The sequence below is a fragment of the Enhydra lutris genome, unplaced genomic scaffold, assembly GCF_002288905.1.
Source record: "Enhydra lutris kenyoni isolate GAN:26980312 unplaced genomic scaffold, ASM228890v2 scaffoldscaffold47, whole genome shotgun sequence".
NCBI lineage: Eukaryota > Metazoa > Chordata > Mammalia > Carnivora > Mustelidae > Enhydra > Enhydra lutris.
The window spans coordinates 9,111,167-9,127,512 of record NW_019154131.1 but is presented as its reverse complement, the minus strand read 5'-3'; the positions used below and the strand labels follow the sequence as shown (position 1 = coordinate 9,127,512).

The window sequence follows — 16,346 nt, the reverse complement described above, 5'->3', positions numbered from 1 at the left end:
TCACTGTGTACAGGACAGCTGGACATAGCGGGCCATGAGAGTAGACAGAGAAGCTGAACTCTATCGGGTTCAGCCTTTGACAATGAGTTTGACAATGATTCAGAATTGCACCTTCTAGATGAAGCCTTCCCTTTTGACTTCCACTCACACTGGCCTGCCCTTTTTCTGAACTCATATTACACCATATACCTTGGCATTTGTTTTCTCATTACTAAAACATAGTATTTCTAATGGATATGATTTATTAGGCTTTTATGGTATTCTGGGGATACCTTACGTGCCATGTACATAAGCATATTAATTTTTTGTGGTTAATTTTTAAAAACTCTATGAAGTTAAACACTATTTTTCCCATTTTACAGATGAAACAACAAAAGTTTATAAATAAATTGTCCAGGATAAACCAGCTTATTCATTCACTGCCAAATATGTGTCTGGTATCTCTATTTCAGGTTGTAAATGTAAGTGCTTGGCATATATGTTTTATTTAATTCTCATAACATCTCTGGACATAGATATTACAATCACTATTTTACACATGAGGAATCTGAGTAGCAGAGGTCTTAAGTAAGCATGAGTTGTCATCCAGATCAGGCCATCTCCAAAACCCATGCTCGAAACAATTTCTTCTTCATCTGACTTATCCATCTATTCCTAGATTACTCAGTATCTGGACCTATATTTTTACACTGCAGGTCCCCACATTGCCCAACAAATACTGAAAAAAGAGAAAACATGTCGACATAAGAGGATTGCCCAAAATACTGATTAATAATTATCAGAGAAATTTAAGGAGAGATAATACAATGTATCTCATTATCTAACATCACCTGGGAATAAAAGTTTGATATGAATGGGTCTTTTCAGATACCTCAAACAAAAGTGTTTAGATATAAATTATTATGTTTTTGTTTGTTTGTTTAAGATTTTATAGTTTGAGAGTGAAAGAGAGATCACAAGCAGGGGTGGGAGAGGAATATAGGGAGAAGCAGACTCCCCACTGAGCAAGGAGCCCGATGCAGGGCTCAGTCGATCCCAGGACTCCGGAATCATAACCTGAGCCAAAGGCAGATGCTTAACTGACTGAGCCACCCAGGCGCCCACATATAAACTATTGTTAACAGAAACCCTTCTAGCAGAAATATGTCTTGCCTTCTTACACAAGGTGGTCAATATAATTTAATCTACTCTTGTGAGTCAAGATCATTGTCAGAAAATCATCTTAAAATTTATTATAATCTAATGATGCTAATGTAATGTGTTTACAATATCTCATCTCTGAATGAAAGACTGTCTTTAACTCTTCTTATCAGCTTCAAGTTGTTTATCTGACAAGATCTGCCCCGTTGGTAACATTGTAAAATTTGCTGCTTCTAATTCCTTTGGGTTGAGGGGGGAAAAAAAGGATTCTAGCCCAAATGAATTACGTGCGCAGTAAGTAGACTCCAGGTGAGAGTCCGATGTAACCAAACAGGCCTAGAGGATAAACGCCATGGCACTCTTTTTGCTACTCAAAGCCCTTTTAAACTGACTTTCAAGGGTTTTTTGTTGGTGGTGGTTTTTGGTTTTGTTTTTGCTTTTTGCTTTTCTGGGGTTTTGCTGAGGGAAAGTAGAACCAGGTTCGAACTATCAGCAGTCTGATTCTTTACCTGAATTTATATTTATGATCTTGGTTACAATGATAACAGTGAGTGCTTCCCATCAGGTACCATTCTCCTTTGTTCATCTCTCTGTCTTTTCTAACTCCTTAAACTTGAACTATTAATAGAATAGGGGCTACTGGGATGGGGTGGGCAAAATGAAGTTAGTATCTAAAAAAGCTAGATGTCAAAGTTAAATATTTTTGGTTATCGTTTAGAAATAATTTCATATTTCAACTGATGATTTTGGAACTCTGAGGTCAAGAGATTTATCAGTTTACATGGCTCATTGGAGGTAGGACACCGAACTAGATCTCAAAAAATCCATTCCCATGTTCCTTCACAGTTACTACTATCTGCATAAAGAAGTCATTGCAGATTTCATTTCCTCTTGGAATGGCAGTACAGTAATGATCTATAATTCATTCTCACCACTTTATGTCTTTAGGTCAGCCTAATTTTTAGATGCCAAAAGGGGGGAAAAAAAAACCCAAAATCCTGAGTATTGTCGAGCAGAGATTAACAAATACGGTTTGTACAAACTAGTCAGTTTAAAATATTTTCCGCTGGCCTCTTTTGTGTGTTAGGAACACTGGAGGTCTATGAGCTGTGAAATGCAGGCTCAAACTTGGTATTGGTCTCTTTAATGAATCACACCATCCCTCAGAATGTCGTTCTTGAACACCTACTGTGCTTCCAAGCATTCTTCTACACACGGGAGATCCACCAAGAAACGAGAGACAAAAACCCCATCCTTGTGGAGGAAAACAATGAGATAATGAATCTAATATTAGGTAAGCAACTTTTATAGTATGTTAGAAGTGTTATGGGGTCCCGGGGAGAAAAAGCTGAGTAGGGAAAGGTGAATGGATGTTCGGAAGGGGAGGGACAGAAGGAGGGATGTGCTTGCTAAGCAGGTTGTGGCCCCCAGAGCTAGTTCTGCTCATCTCCATGTTAAATTGACTCTAACTTTTCCATATATGTAAGTAGTATCCTCTTAGCTATATGTTAAACTGCAATGGCTTACACTTATTATATTCTCCATATTGCCACAGTATGGTAGGAATTCATGGTAGGAATTCAAAAAGTACTTGATGATTTACCATATATTGTTCTATTTCCTGGATATCATTCAAGTAAAACTATGTTTTAGATTAAAATTGCACTTTGGAAGTGACAGAGTAAGTGAGTCATAAATGTTCATTTAAAATTTTAAAGATTTTTTTTTAATTCGCTAAGACATTTGGGGAGTAAGGTGTACCCAAAAAAAAAAATTTTTTTAAGCCATTATTTCCATTAAGCCACAGTCACCCAATTAGGTAGGGTTTCCAGCCCTTGACTTTGATGCTAGCTTGAGTGCCAACAGCTCTTCATCACTAGGAACAGGGAATTTAGCCATAAATCAGAGGAAATGGACAGCATAGTGGATAACTTAAAGTCCAGAAGAGCGTGTGGGGCCCAAAGAACGATGGCAATCTCTGTTTCTTGGAAGTCTATGGCTAAGTCACCAATCCATGAAAGATGTCCTGGGGGTTTGAGTCAGCAGTAAAAAGGAGCACATGTTCTCCTGCATTGTGAGACTGTTAGGTTTGGGAGAATACTATTAGTTTACATGGTTAATTAGAGGCAGGACTGAAAACTCGGTCTCTAGAAATCCATTCCCCTGTTCCTTCAACATTACTATTATTTGCATAATGGAGTCACTGCAGATTTCATTTCCTTTGGAATTTAGCAAAACCTAAAAATGACTTTAGGCCACAACTGGAGTTCTATCTGGCAGTGAGCAGGAGAAACTCTAAGGCATCCTTGCTCAGTTCCAGACAAACACAATCTGATTACATCAGCGAAGATGAAAATCGGAAAAAGCCAAAGCACTCTGTATTTCACAACATTTTAGCTTTATAAAAATGGCAGCAATAATCAAAGCTGACATTTATTGATTTGTTTAGTACGTGTCAGATTCTCTCCTGCCTGCTCTATGTCCATTAATTCACCAAATCCTCCAAACAGTCCTACAAGGCAAAATTCTGATTGTTTCCAATTTACAAATGAGAAAATCTGGGACAAAGAAAAGATAAGGAACTAGTTCCACAAATACACAGAACGTGACAGAGCCACAAGGTAAATCCATTCTGGATTTTTAGATTTGGAAAATACCTTAGAATGTTGATGTCTAATGCGCTCAAATGGGCCAGCAGTATTGGCTTCCCTGGGAGCTTTGCTAGATGTGGTAGAAACTCAAGTCTCACCCTACATATCCAGAACCAGAATCTGCATTTTAATATGATCCTCATGTGATCCATATGCCCATTAAAGTTTGAGAAGCACTGTCCTACAATGTTCTAGATGATTATTCAAATAGCCTCTTGCTTCCAAGATGACAACACTTTAAACCATCATTCCTATTTCTTTGTAGAACGGCTTTCATTGAATTTTTTTTTTTTTTAGAAAATTTCTTCATATTTCAGTTTTCTTATTTTTACCTTTTGGTCTTCAGGTTTTATTTTCAAACCTCGCATAAGGCTAATCCCTTTTCTTATGCTATCTCGTTAAGCATTTGAGCACAGTTACCAGTTTAGATCTGACTTTACCATTCACATCTCAGTGCCTGTGTCCTAAGCTCTCACCTACACTGGGACCAAAGCTCATCGTTATCAGACAAAGCATCCATATTTTAAAATTGTTTACCTAAGCTTTGCTTTCTCTCCTGGAGGCACTGCAGTATATGTATTCCTTCTTGGTGTGAACTGAATTCTAGGTGTGGCCAGTCGCCCCCTCATGCTGGGAACATTTCTTTCATCCCAGACCTTCTTACTGGGGCTTTGCCTTTGCTTTTTATATTTGAGAAGTAATTTTATGCTATTTTATGTTACACTTATTCCTGAAATGTTTGCAGCTCCATATACCTTGTACACATTCTCCTGCTGCTCATGGTAAATAAGTAAAAAGTTGTGCTCTGTATCTGTTGTCTTTTCTTCCTGACCTCTCCATTAGAGAACTAACTCAAAAACTTTTCTTTGTTCACTTATTATGAAGCTTACAGATTAAAAAAAAAAAAAAAAGTATAGTAAAAAAAAAAAAAATCCCAGATCTTCCTCAAAAGCCAGATATTTGCCTTTGGAAATGGTTCAATTTTCTGCTGAGTTTTTAAGAATTTTACAGGCATTGCTTAAGACTTTAGGTACCTAGTATTATTTTGACCACTTAAATCAAGAATTCAGAATCCAATACTGAAAATCATCTTCTCTGTAGTCTTCCTTTCTAGTGGTCTAGATGAAAATGCACATGTATGTATTTAGAACTACTCTTCCAAGAATCCAGGATTTCATGGGTAGTGGTTGTCAAATTTTGTAATACAGGAGTATCAACAGAAAAACTGTTAAACATGAAAATTCCTACACTCAGAGGTTCTAAATCACAGGGTCTTAGGTATGAGATAGGAATTTTCATTTTTGCCAAGAACCCTATAAGACAAGTGGTTCACAGAATGAAGTTGAAAAATCTAGATCTTTCTCAGAATTACACAGTCTCTACCAATTTGTCAGCATCTGCTTCATGCAGAATGGTTCATTTTATCTGGCAGGGAGTGATCATCATTAAGCAATATTCACTCAACGCTTTCTTTGTATGAGTCCCCACACTAGATACCTAACCAAGTGTGAAAGCTTTCAAAAATAAGGAATGTCATATTTATTGTCATTGCCACTGAGCTTTCCCAAGAAACAGCTGCAAGAAAAATGACATCAGCGGTAGGGAAAGGCTGCGGAGTTCTTGGCGTTCCGGGAACTGCTGCGGATGTATGTCTCCTTGACAGTTTACGCGCATGTACAGCGTCATTGTCAGTAGCTGTGTTTTTTAATACAAATAAGGAGATATAACGGTAGAATGGGAGGCTAGAAATCTTACGTACTATCTCCATGCCCATAATTTTCCGTTTCCTTTCTAAGACATTTCCCCTGATAAGAAGCTTTATGAAAGAGCTTTACTGTATATATGAATAGTCCAAGTACATAAACCGGACTCAAATTTATTACATATCTTTCCAGACTTAAATGGGTTGAGAAATGGGTCAACCGGTCATAAATACTATTATATATATTTTATTATTACCTGTTTGCAGAGATTGTACTTAAGTCACTTCTGCTTTACCTCAATTCAGTAACGCTCTTGATTAAACTAAAATGAAAAACCTCTCACTGGTAAATTAGTTCCAAGAATGGGTGTACTCTGGGGCTCTGAATTTATTCAGGTGTTATCCATTTATTTAATGTTGAGTGAGCACAACAAAATGCACATGTGAAAGTTATGGTTTAATTGAAAAGCATATAGCATAACTTAACTAGACCCTGCTGCATCGTGCTAAAAGTAGCGGTATGTGGGGCTAAGTTTAAAAAAATCTAATTATAAGAAGAAAAATGGTAAAGTTCAGCCAGTGCCTCCAAGCCAATATTTAGTCTTTTCAATAGGTTATGACTATATATTTGGTAATTTACAAAACCTGGTACCGTATGGCATTGATATATACAAGTGAAACACAAAACACACACGTACACACATCAAGAGAAACTCCTTACAAATCAGCAGTCACTTGATTTACAAATTCTTCTGAGTACATATAATCTAGTTCATGTGTCTTTTGGCTCTCGTTCAGGATTTTTTACCCTCAGCCTAGGAGAGATAAATAAGATTTTCACCTGGTAGAAATCACCCGCTATTCATCATTGGAAGTCTAGGTCAAAATGTAAACTCTCTGATATTGAGAGATGGCCTCAGTGTTACCAAGTTGATAGACATAGTGGGTAAAAAACACTCATCCTAGGGAATGGTGGTAACATATGCTGGTGGACTTCCATGATTGAATGGAAGCTCTGTCCTGCCTGTTTCCTGTAGACATGTAAGTTAGCGTTAGCTTAGCTAAACGTGGCAATCAGAATTAGGGTCAACTTTCATCAGTCTTCCCAAATGGCCACTTCTCTTTTCTCAGCTACACTAGATAGAGGATTGGACTGTTAGAACACAAAACTGGGAAGTCTTATGTTGAGCTTGTTTTCTTGTTTTCTGGCAGATTTACTGATCTTTATTTGGTCCAGAAAGGAGCTTCAAGAGGTTCAAAGCAGATTAATTCCTTCGAAACTCAGGGCTCCTCAAAGAGTATGGGCCTTTGTGGCCCCTGGAAGCTAAGGGGACACTTGATTTGTAAATCAAGTGACTACTGATTTGTAGGGAGGCTCTCTTGGGATGTGGTGTGTGTGTGTGTGTGTGTGTGTGTGTGTGTGTGTGTAATTTGTCTGTATCAATGCTATACCGTGTCCTGTTTAACTTTGGTAGTCTTTGGTCATTTCCTTTGTTCCTTTCCTTTCATAACGAAGTCCTTCATCTAGAAAATATGCTAAAGGTAAATGTCTGTAAGAAAATTTGTGAATTTTGATTGTGGAAATCCAGTCTTGTGACTGGCAATTCTAGCCTTGAATTTTCAAAAGTATTTACTAACACTTCACCTCATGAATGAAAAAATCTCTAAATTTAGTAAATTTTAGTTTGGTTGCTATCCTTTCCATTCAGTTGTCAAATATCTTTTGCTTCATACTGGGACCAAATTCAACCCTGGGTTAGCTACTGGAGTTTTAGATTTAAATATAAAATATACAGATCATCATGTAACACACTAGACCATTAATCTTGCTACCATAGTTGAGGAAGATCACTCTTAAACCTGGCATGACTATGTTCGAATATGAGAGTTGAATTCAAACATACAGGAGTTGGGGAGTAGGATGTAAACCACACATTTTACTTCAATCATTTCCAATATACCTGGCTTGGAGGAAAAGAGAGATTAACCAGTCAACTGCTAAAATCTCTCTTTTGTCTATGTATATTTCCTTACAGTATGTCAGATGAATCATGATTCTTTGTAAACTAGCTCTTAGGGAAAGCTCCAGTCTAATATACTGAAGATGGTTTTAATAACAAGTGAAGTCATTTCTCATTTCTTAGAAATAAGGCATCAAGAAAAAATCTCTAACTAACAGGTCATGTTGCTATAGCCAAAACAGTTATTCAAAACAATGCCTTGTATAAATGGGTTAAGAATTTCACCCAGATTCTTTTGTTAAAACCGTTCCTTTGGTGAGTCTTTGCAGAGTTTTTAGGAGCATATTTAAGTAATCATTATAATTAGATGAGAAAAAGAAATTAGAGACAAGAGAAATGGGAAAGAGAAGGTAGAATTATCACTATTTGCAAGTAATATGATTATACACTTGAAAAGTCCAAAAGAACCAACTGGAAAACTACTCAGCATCAGAAGGTTATCAATTCTCCTTAAGTTAATGGATAGATTTAGCACAATAAATGTCAACATTTTCAATCAGACAATCTAATTTTTGGAAGATTTTATTTAAAATGCCAGAAAACCTCTGAAAAAGAACAATGAGGGAAAACAGACCTATAAATTTTAAAGCAGATAGTCGAAGTAACTAAATAATGGGAGCATATACATAGACAAACCGATGTAATGGAATGGAATGGAATGGAATAGAAAATTCAAGAATACTGAGCTAATTCAACATGTGAACAGGTAACAGGTCCAGTCAATAGGAAAATGACAGTCTCTTCATAAATAATGCTGAGACAACTGGATAACCATTGTTTCTCACAATATGCACCATAGTGAATTACAAATGGATCAAATATTTAATTGCAAAAAGTTATATAAGTGATAAAATGACAACAAGTAAAGGCTTTCATATATATGACTCAAAATCCAAAAGAAAGAAAGTTTGATATAGTGGGCAGAGTGAATATCAAAAAATTTTCATGGCCCCAGGAGTCACCAAGGAGAAGGAATACAGTGAAAGTCTGTCTTTAAGCCCCATTCACCACTCATCTAGTTCCACGCGTACCCCTCCCCTCACCCTCAGGAAACCATGTGTTCTACCAGAGTCTTCCTTGATTGAAAATGCAAGAAAATATAGATATGGAGATACATACACAAACACACACACACACACACACACACACACACACACACACCCTGTTTTATTTTATTTTTATTTATTTTCTCACCATACCACATATCTTCTCCAATTTCCATCACCCAGCCACCCAATCCCTGCCATGCCCCTCCCCTCCAGCAACCTTCAGTTTCTTTCCTGAGATTAAGAGTCTGTTATGATTTGTCTCCCTCTCTGGTTTCTTCTTGTTTCATTTTTCCCTCCCTTCCCCTATGATCCTCTGTCTTGTTTCTCAAATTCCTCATATCAGTGAGATCATATGATAAATCTCTTTCTCTGATTGTTATTTCACTTAGCATAATACCTTCTAGTTGTATCTATGTTGTTGCAGATGGCAAGATTTCAGTTTTTTAATGGCTGCATAGCATTCCATTGTATATATACCACTTCTTCTTTATCGATTCATCTGTTGATGGACATCTAGGTTCTTTCCATAGCTTGGCTATTGTGGACATTGCTGCTATAAACATTCGGGTGCACGCGCCCCTTTGGATCACTACATTTGAATCTTTAGGGCAAATACCCAATAGTGCGATTGCTGGGTTGTAGGGTAGCTCTATTTTTAACTTTTCGAGGAATATCAATACTGTTTTTCAGACTGGCTACACCAACTTGCATTCCCACCAACAGTGTAGGAAGGTTCCCCTTTTTCTTCATCCTCGCCAACACTTGTCATTTCTTGACTGGTTAATTTTAGCCATTCTCACTGTGTGAGGTGGTATCTCACTGTGGTTTTGATTTGTATTTCCCTGATGCTGATGCTGAGTGATGTTGAGCACACACCCTACTTTATATAAAAAAATATATTCTATATTCACTACTTTGTACCTTACTGTTTTCATGCCAGAGTATATCTTGGTAATCTGTCTGAATCAGTACACAACATTTCCTCATTTTTTTGGTAAATATCTGATATTCTATTACAGAGACATGCCATTATTAATTTAATAAGTACCTCCTTGTTGAAATTTCAGGTTGTTTTCAATAATTCTTCTCATAAATATATTAGACATGCAAGTAACTATTTAAAACAGTATCTTGACACAGCTCTTAGAAATATAGCAATCTCATTCAGAAAACAGGCTTTACAAGAGGTGTTATAAAAATCCTGAAGGCATATCATAATTAAGCCACTAAAGACATTGTTGATAAGATATAATAGTTTCCCCCCAAAAGAATCTTACAAGCAAATTTACTATGATGTGACAGGCAGTGTTAAGAGACTATCTCATATAAAGTGAATATGAAATTATAATCATTATAATGATCAAATTACTGTAATTAGTACATAGAGCAGAGAATTTATCTGTGCCAATTCCACATACTAAAATAGTTTAGGCAATAGTTATCTTATCAGTCACAATCCTTCCCAGAGAAGAAATAATGACAACTCTATAACATTCTATTTTCAACTTCGGGGCACAGAACTTGTTAAATGTTATTTTTATTTTAAAATGATGGTAGCAGAGATAGGATTGTGACATAATGTATTGTAATGGATTCATTTACTCATTTTGGCAAATCCACCTATTAATTATCTCAACCTCATTCTACCAATAGGGTTAACCTGATTACTCACCAGAAATAAGAATCAATATTTCATGTGTCTATTTCCCAAATTTTTGTCCAAATATTCTCTAAGATGTAAAAGGATTGCACGGTATGTTAAGAAAAATAAATGAGATTTTCATCACCTTTGACTCAGAAATCTAGCAGTTATAAGAAATGTTATCCTTCTAAAGGATTCTTGATGAAGGATCATAGTGGTAATAATTAATTGTAATTTGTTCTGATTCTGACTTTTGATTTTGAGGCAATAGAGACATACCAGTCCTGAAATGTATCTGGAAAGTAGGAGAGCTGTCTGGTTGGTGTCTTGTTTTAACTTTTCACAGCTTCTAAGAAAACCATTGTCCTATATTTTCATATGGCATCTCAGGTGTACACTGTTCTTTTATTTTTTTATACTTTTAAGGCTTTTTAAAAAATTTATTTATTTTGACAGATCGCAAGTAGGCAGAAAGGCAGGCAGAGAGAGAGGAAGGGAAGCAGGCTCCCTGCTGAGCAGAGAGCCCGATGTGGGGTTCCATCCTAGGACCCTGGGATCATGACCTGAGCCGAAGGCAGAGGCTTTAACCCACTGAGCCACCCAGGTGTCCCAGGTGTATACTGTTTCTAAGAGTGATTACTCATCCTTTGGAAGTTTAGTGCTCTGTCCCTGTGGATTTGCCTGTAACCACTTCTCATCTTCCAAAGCATGAAACACCATAGCTTATTTTGGATGTTTAATTGATTCAACATTAATGCTGTTATGACAATTTCATAATTCCTTGACATTGATAAGTTAAATTATGAAAGGTCTATTACATCTAGAGAATATGTTTCCAAAAACATACTTGGTAATAATCAGACTTGAACAATGGATAACAGTACATTTGTGACCAGAGGAGAATGGTTCATTGGCTCTCCAGAATAAGCATATCAGTAAGTATCCGGCTGTCAAACTCATGTGTGGAATTGGTAGGAAGTTACACAGAGGACAACACTTCCCAGCTCGGGCTGATGCCCACATGTATATTATATGAGCCTTGAAAGATCAAGATGCGTTTCTTTTTGACTATCTTCTTACATTAAAACCAGTCAAATTTTGGGAAGGCGAACGTATTCATTCTTTTAACCATTTCTGTGAGCGCTAGGTTTGCGTCATATGTCAAGTTCTATCAGAATAATAAAGACGTCATTGATTCACTTGGTCTATTACATGAACGGAATATAGCAAAAATGAGACTGCTTACTTTTATGGGAATGGCAGTGGAAAATAAAGAAATTTCTTTGACGCACTGCATCAAGAACTTCAGATTGGAGCTGATGATGTTGAAGTGTTTGTTATTGATACAGTAAGAACTAAAATGGTCTTGTTGTCATTCACGGTACACATCAGACATTTGGAAAACAGCAATGGCAACAGCTGAATGACACACTTAATGCCCGGAAACAAAATTTGAAGAAAGTGAAAAAGAGCCTTTTGAGTCTTTCTGAAATTTTACCCTATGTATGAAGTTTATACATAAATTATAAAATAGTTCTTCTGTTTTATATATATATGATAGTATATATATGCGTGTGTGTGTGTGTGTGTGTATACATATATATGTATACACAAGAGATGTATGTATACATATATATGTATACACACACACACATATGACATAAAATAGTTCTTTGAGAAAATTGAAATCATAACAAAACATTATAAACTGAAAAGAAAAAGAAACCTGAACAGGAAGATTCAGGTGGTCAGAACTCAGGGGAAGAAACTTAGCCTTGCTTTGGCCAAAATGAAAAAGGATATTCTTTATTTTAAATAATATGTATACATGCATAATGAAGATGCCATCTTGAAACTGGTGAGTTGTTGAATATTCAGTGCTAAAATGATTTCAAAATGGTAACTAATATATTACATGGAATTGCACAGATAGCAGTGATCAAATCCTGTGTAATTTCTCCAGAACAAGAAGGAATTAACTGAATGAAAAACAAACAAAGAAACAAAACCAATCACAAGAGATCAAGGTGGAAAAAATAAAGTCTCTGAGGGCAGGTTGAGCTCAGCTAAAACCCTGGCTGTGGGATTCTGGACCAGTTACCTTCTACATCCTATGGTTCCCCATCTGTAAAATGAGGATACTGGAAACTCCTTCAGGGAAGTTGGTATAAAGATTAAGTGAGGTTATTGCCAAGCATGAGACTAGCATATAGTAGGCCCCTAACATTTTTTGTTTCATCTTTTCTTTCCCTTGCTTTTATTTTCCATAAACACAGAAAATCAGCAGCAGCATCCATTTGTTCCTGGCCTATATTGCTTATATTGATATATGATAATAAGTGCCCTGATTAAATTTCTCCCTCTATCCTTATTGAGAGCCAAATCACTTCTAAATCCTTCCTCATAATTTTATATGTATTTCTTATTATCATGATACAAAAGATGTCTGGGAAAGCAAATTCTACAATAATTATCAGCTGTGCACAGTATTTTACTTCCTCCCCATCATTAATATTTTCAATATTACAAGACAGAAATCCTCTGCCTTCACTTAATCACATTTTCCCTCCTGTCATCGATATAGATGCTGGTCAATCGATCCTCAAACCACATAATCTTTCTTTATTTCTTCTGCAACAATGTTCAGATGGGAACGATACCAGTTGCCTCATTTGTTTATACAGAGGGCATAAGAGTAGTTGTGGCAGACTTACTTGATAGGCATCTAGTTTAAGAAGTATGTGGCCTCAATTCAGCATAGTTTCCATAAGGAATTAAAGTGAAAATATAGGGAAGCCTGGGTGGCTCAGTTGGTTAAGCGGCTGCCTTCGGCTCAGGTCATGATCCCAGCGTCCTGGGATCGAGTCCCACATCGGGCTCCTTGCTCATCAGGGAGCCTGCTTCTCCCTCTGCCTCTGACTGCCATTCTGTCTGCCTGTGCTTGCTCTCTCTCCCTCTCTCTGTGACAAATAAATAAATAAAATCTTTAAAAAAAAATAAAGTGAAAATATAACTATAGGAATAGTAGTTTTAGTGTTTTTGTGAATTCGGATGAGTAAGACTATTCTCAACTATAAGAAAACCATATATTTTCAACGATATTAGCTACTGTGGAAAAGCACTGGAAACAGACAAAAAAAAATCAGCTTGATTCAAAACTAGAAAAATATACCTGGGGTCAAGGAGCCCATGAAGATTCTTTAGCAGGGGAGACAAATTATCAGGACCTGGGTTTCAGGAGACGATTCTGGAAAAGGGCTTAAATTCCTTAGGTAAGGCAGAACCTGATGCATTACAAAGTGTAGCCAAAATGTCAGATATTAGAATCTATCTAAAATTAATATTCTTGAAAATTATTTATTTATTTATTTATTTATTTATTTATTTTAGAAAATAAATGTGAGAGTGAGAGCATGTGAGCTGGGAGAGGGGAAGAGGCAGAGGGGAGAAAATCTCAAGCAGACTCTACACTGAGTGCAGAGCCTGACAGAGCTCCATCTCATGACCCTGAGATCATGACCTGAGCCCAAACCAAGAGTAGGACACTTAACAGATGGAGCCACCCATGTGCCTCTACATTTAATTTTTTAATGTTGAAATGTAGTTTGATCAAAAAGCGGATCAATACATCCTAAAAAGACAAAACTGTCATATATGTGATGGAAGGAAGTATGGAAAGAGTCTGTTCTTCTCTGGATTCCTTCCCTTATAATTTAGCTTCCTCTCCTCTCTTCTCTTAGTCCCTCCCCTGAACTCCTCTCTCTTTCATAAAACTATTTATTTAAAATGTCACTCGAGGGGCACCTGGGTACCTCAGTTGGTTAAACGTCTCCCTTAGGCTCATGATCCTGGGTCTTAGGACAGAGCCTGGCATGGGGTCCCCAGCTGAGCAGGGCGCCTGCTTTTCCCTTTCCCCACTTCCCCTACTCCACCCCCAACTCCCGCTCCTGCTCTCTCTCTCTCTCTCTCTCTCTCAAATAAATAAATAAAATCTTTAAACATTAATAAACAATGTCATTCAATTGCTGTTGCAGAGATTTTGAAAACTTGGATAAATCAAATGCCATGGGCTGCTGTTTCATGGGTGCCTCTGATGGCTGGTCCGACTCCAAGTCCACCAAATTTAGCAACAATCAGAGGCCTTGCAGCCTCACTAAGGGAGATAGTACTTTTGCGGGGGTGCTGGAATGCAGACAACGCCTGATGTCTGGGAAGGGAAAATAAACAGAGGTAAATGACCATGCTGATCTTGGCAGGACATGCAAAAACACAGCCTAAATGCCCAGCCAATCTGATAGGGCTGGAAGTCCTACACATACAGTGACCAAAAAGGAAGTAGGAATCTGACATGTAGGAAGCAGGAGAGCAAAGGAAGGGCAGGAAACTTAGCAAAACATGGAATACCCAGCAGTGCCGAAATATCTCTGTATGTTTACACACAGGGCTCAGCTTGACTGACCAAAAGGCTCCAGTCAGAAAGCTAACCTTTTAGGTGGCACTTTGGTAGCAGTTCAATCCTACTGAAAGAAGCCACAAACCATTCACAGGGTTGGTAGGCAAAATTTCACTTTCAACAATTATTGTTTTCAGGAACAAATGTGAGCATCAGACTCAGGGAAGAACTCTGAAAGCTAATCAATTCAATCCATTTCACAGATGAGAACATCAAAGCTCAGAGGAGGGAAATGATTTTCCCACTCCAGCTTTGCTGACTGGAGCAGAAGGAGACAGAGAACCCAGGAATCCTGGTTGCTGAACTAGGGTATATCCCCCTTCACATATCTTGTACTCATACTCTACCCGCAGTCACTTCTTGCCCCCTCTCAAACACTGCCCCCCTCCACGTTGTCCTCCCCCCATCACTTTGCTGAAATAGAAATTTAAGAGAATTACCTGGGAATCTCCAATTATTAATCGTGGAAGTTACTCACCATCCTGAGTATTCCATCATTCGTAACAAGTGAGGCCAACCCAAGTGGAATATACACAAATGGTGTTGACTTAACATTTTGCAATCATCCCCCACCTTGTGCTCCAGAACGGGTGGTAAGGAAAAGTTAGACTGTAGTGGAATGTATCATTGCTTCACGTTTTCATATGTGTATGTGTTATTCTGGCTGCCCAGTTTACCCCTGCGTTGGGATAAAAACAGTATCACAATCACAGCAACAAAAAATCTTCTTATGACTCCTCCTCGACTCACAGTTTTAGGACTCTAGTCCTTTTTTAAATATCTTCCCCACTCCTGGGTATTTCTGGAATTCTCCAAAGAGTGCATGTATGCTGATATATAGAGCTGACATTTCCCACATTCCCTCACTGATCTTATACTGAAGAAGTTGTCAGTCAGCCACTCTGAGTCCATCTCAAAGCCTCCAACTTTTCCAGCTGATCTGGACTGAAACTTCTTGGGCTGCTGGATCCAACTAGCTGAGGTCACCTACAGTCACCACACACTCCCTTCTGTCGCCTAGCTCTATGACAGACATCATGTTGCCTTTGGATCCTCTCAGACTATTCCCCTGTGGTGTGTTGCCCTTGTATTAAACTTGTCTGCTTTTAATTTCTCTTCCCTGAGGATGATTTATTTACCAGAAAGATCTTCATGGGGCCTTATGAAACTAAGATTTCTGACAGACATATCCCACAACTCCATTAAGTTATCATGCTCCATATCCATAAGATATGATGGACTCCAAAGCACACAAAGATGTGTGGGTTAAAAATGTAAAAGACTGGTGAGGGTTGAAATGTAGCCCACACTCCACTCGCAAACCATGCCACCAGACTATGTCTGGTGAGACAGTATCTTTTTCTCATTTACAGTGGGGCTGTGGCCCTGCCTGAACCCTTAAATTGAGGCTTCAAACAGGAATCCCTGCTATATGGAGAACACAGACCATAAATCATATTTCTTCTGTAGTAGACTTTATCATATGGCCTGGCAGTGGGCATAGAAACTGTTAAGTATCACTAGGTAAGATCTCTGAGGAGGCAGGTAGTTCATATCTAGGGAAAATCTCTGGCCTCGGCAGTCTTGAAAAAACAACATGAAGACAAGAAAAGTTAAGGACTTTCTAAAGGGCCAAACACTGGCTTTCTCTCAACTTCTAAAGCTAAACTCAATTAAAGCCCATGACA

At 37.7% G+C, this 16,346-nt stretch overlaps 1 pseudogene; it reads left to right on the top strand.

The window, feature by feature from the left end:
- The first annotated feature begins 11,107 nt into the window (after positions 1 to 11,107).
- Positions 11,108 to 11,714, top strand: LOC111156586 (annotated as a pseudogene).
- The last annotated feature ends 4,632 nt before the right edge of the window (positions 11,715 to 16,346 follow it).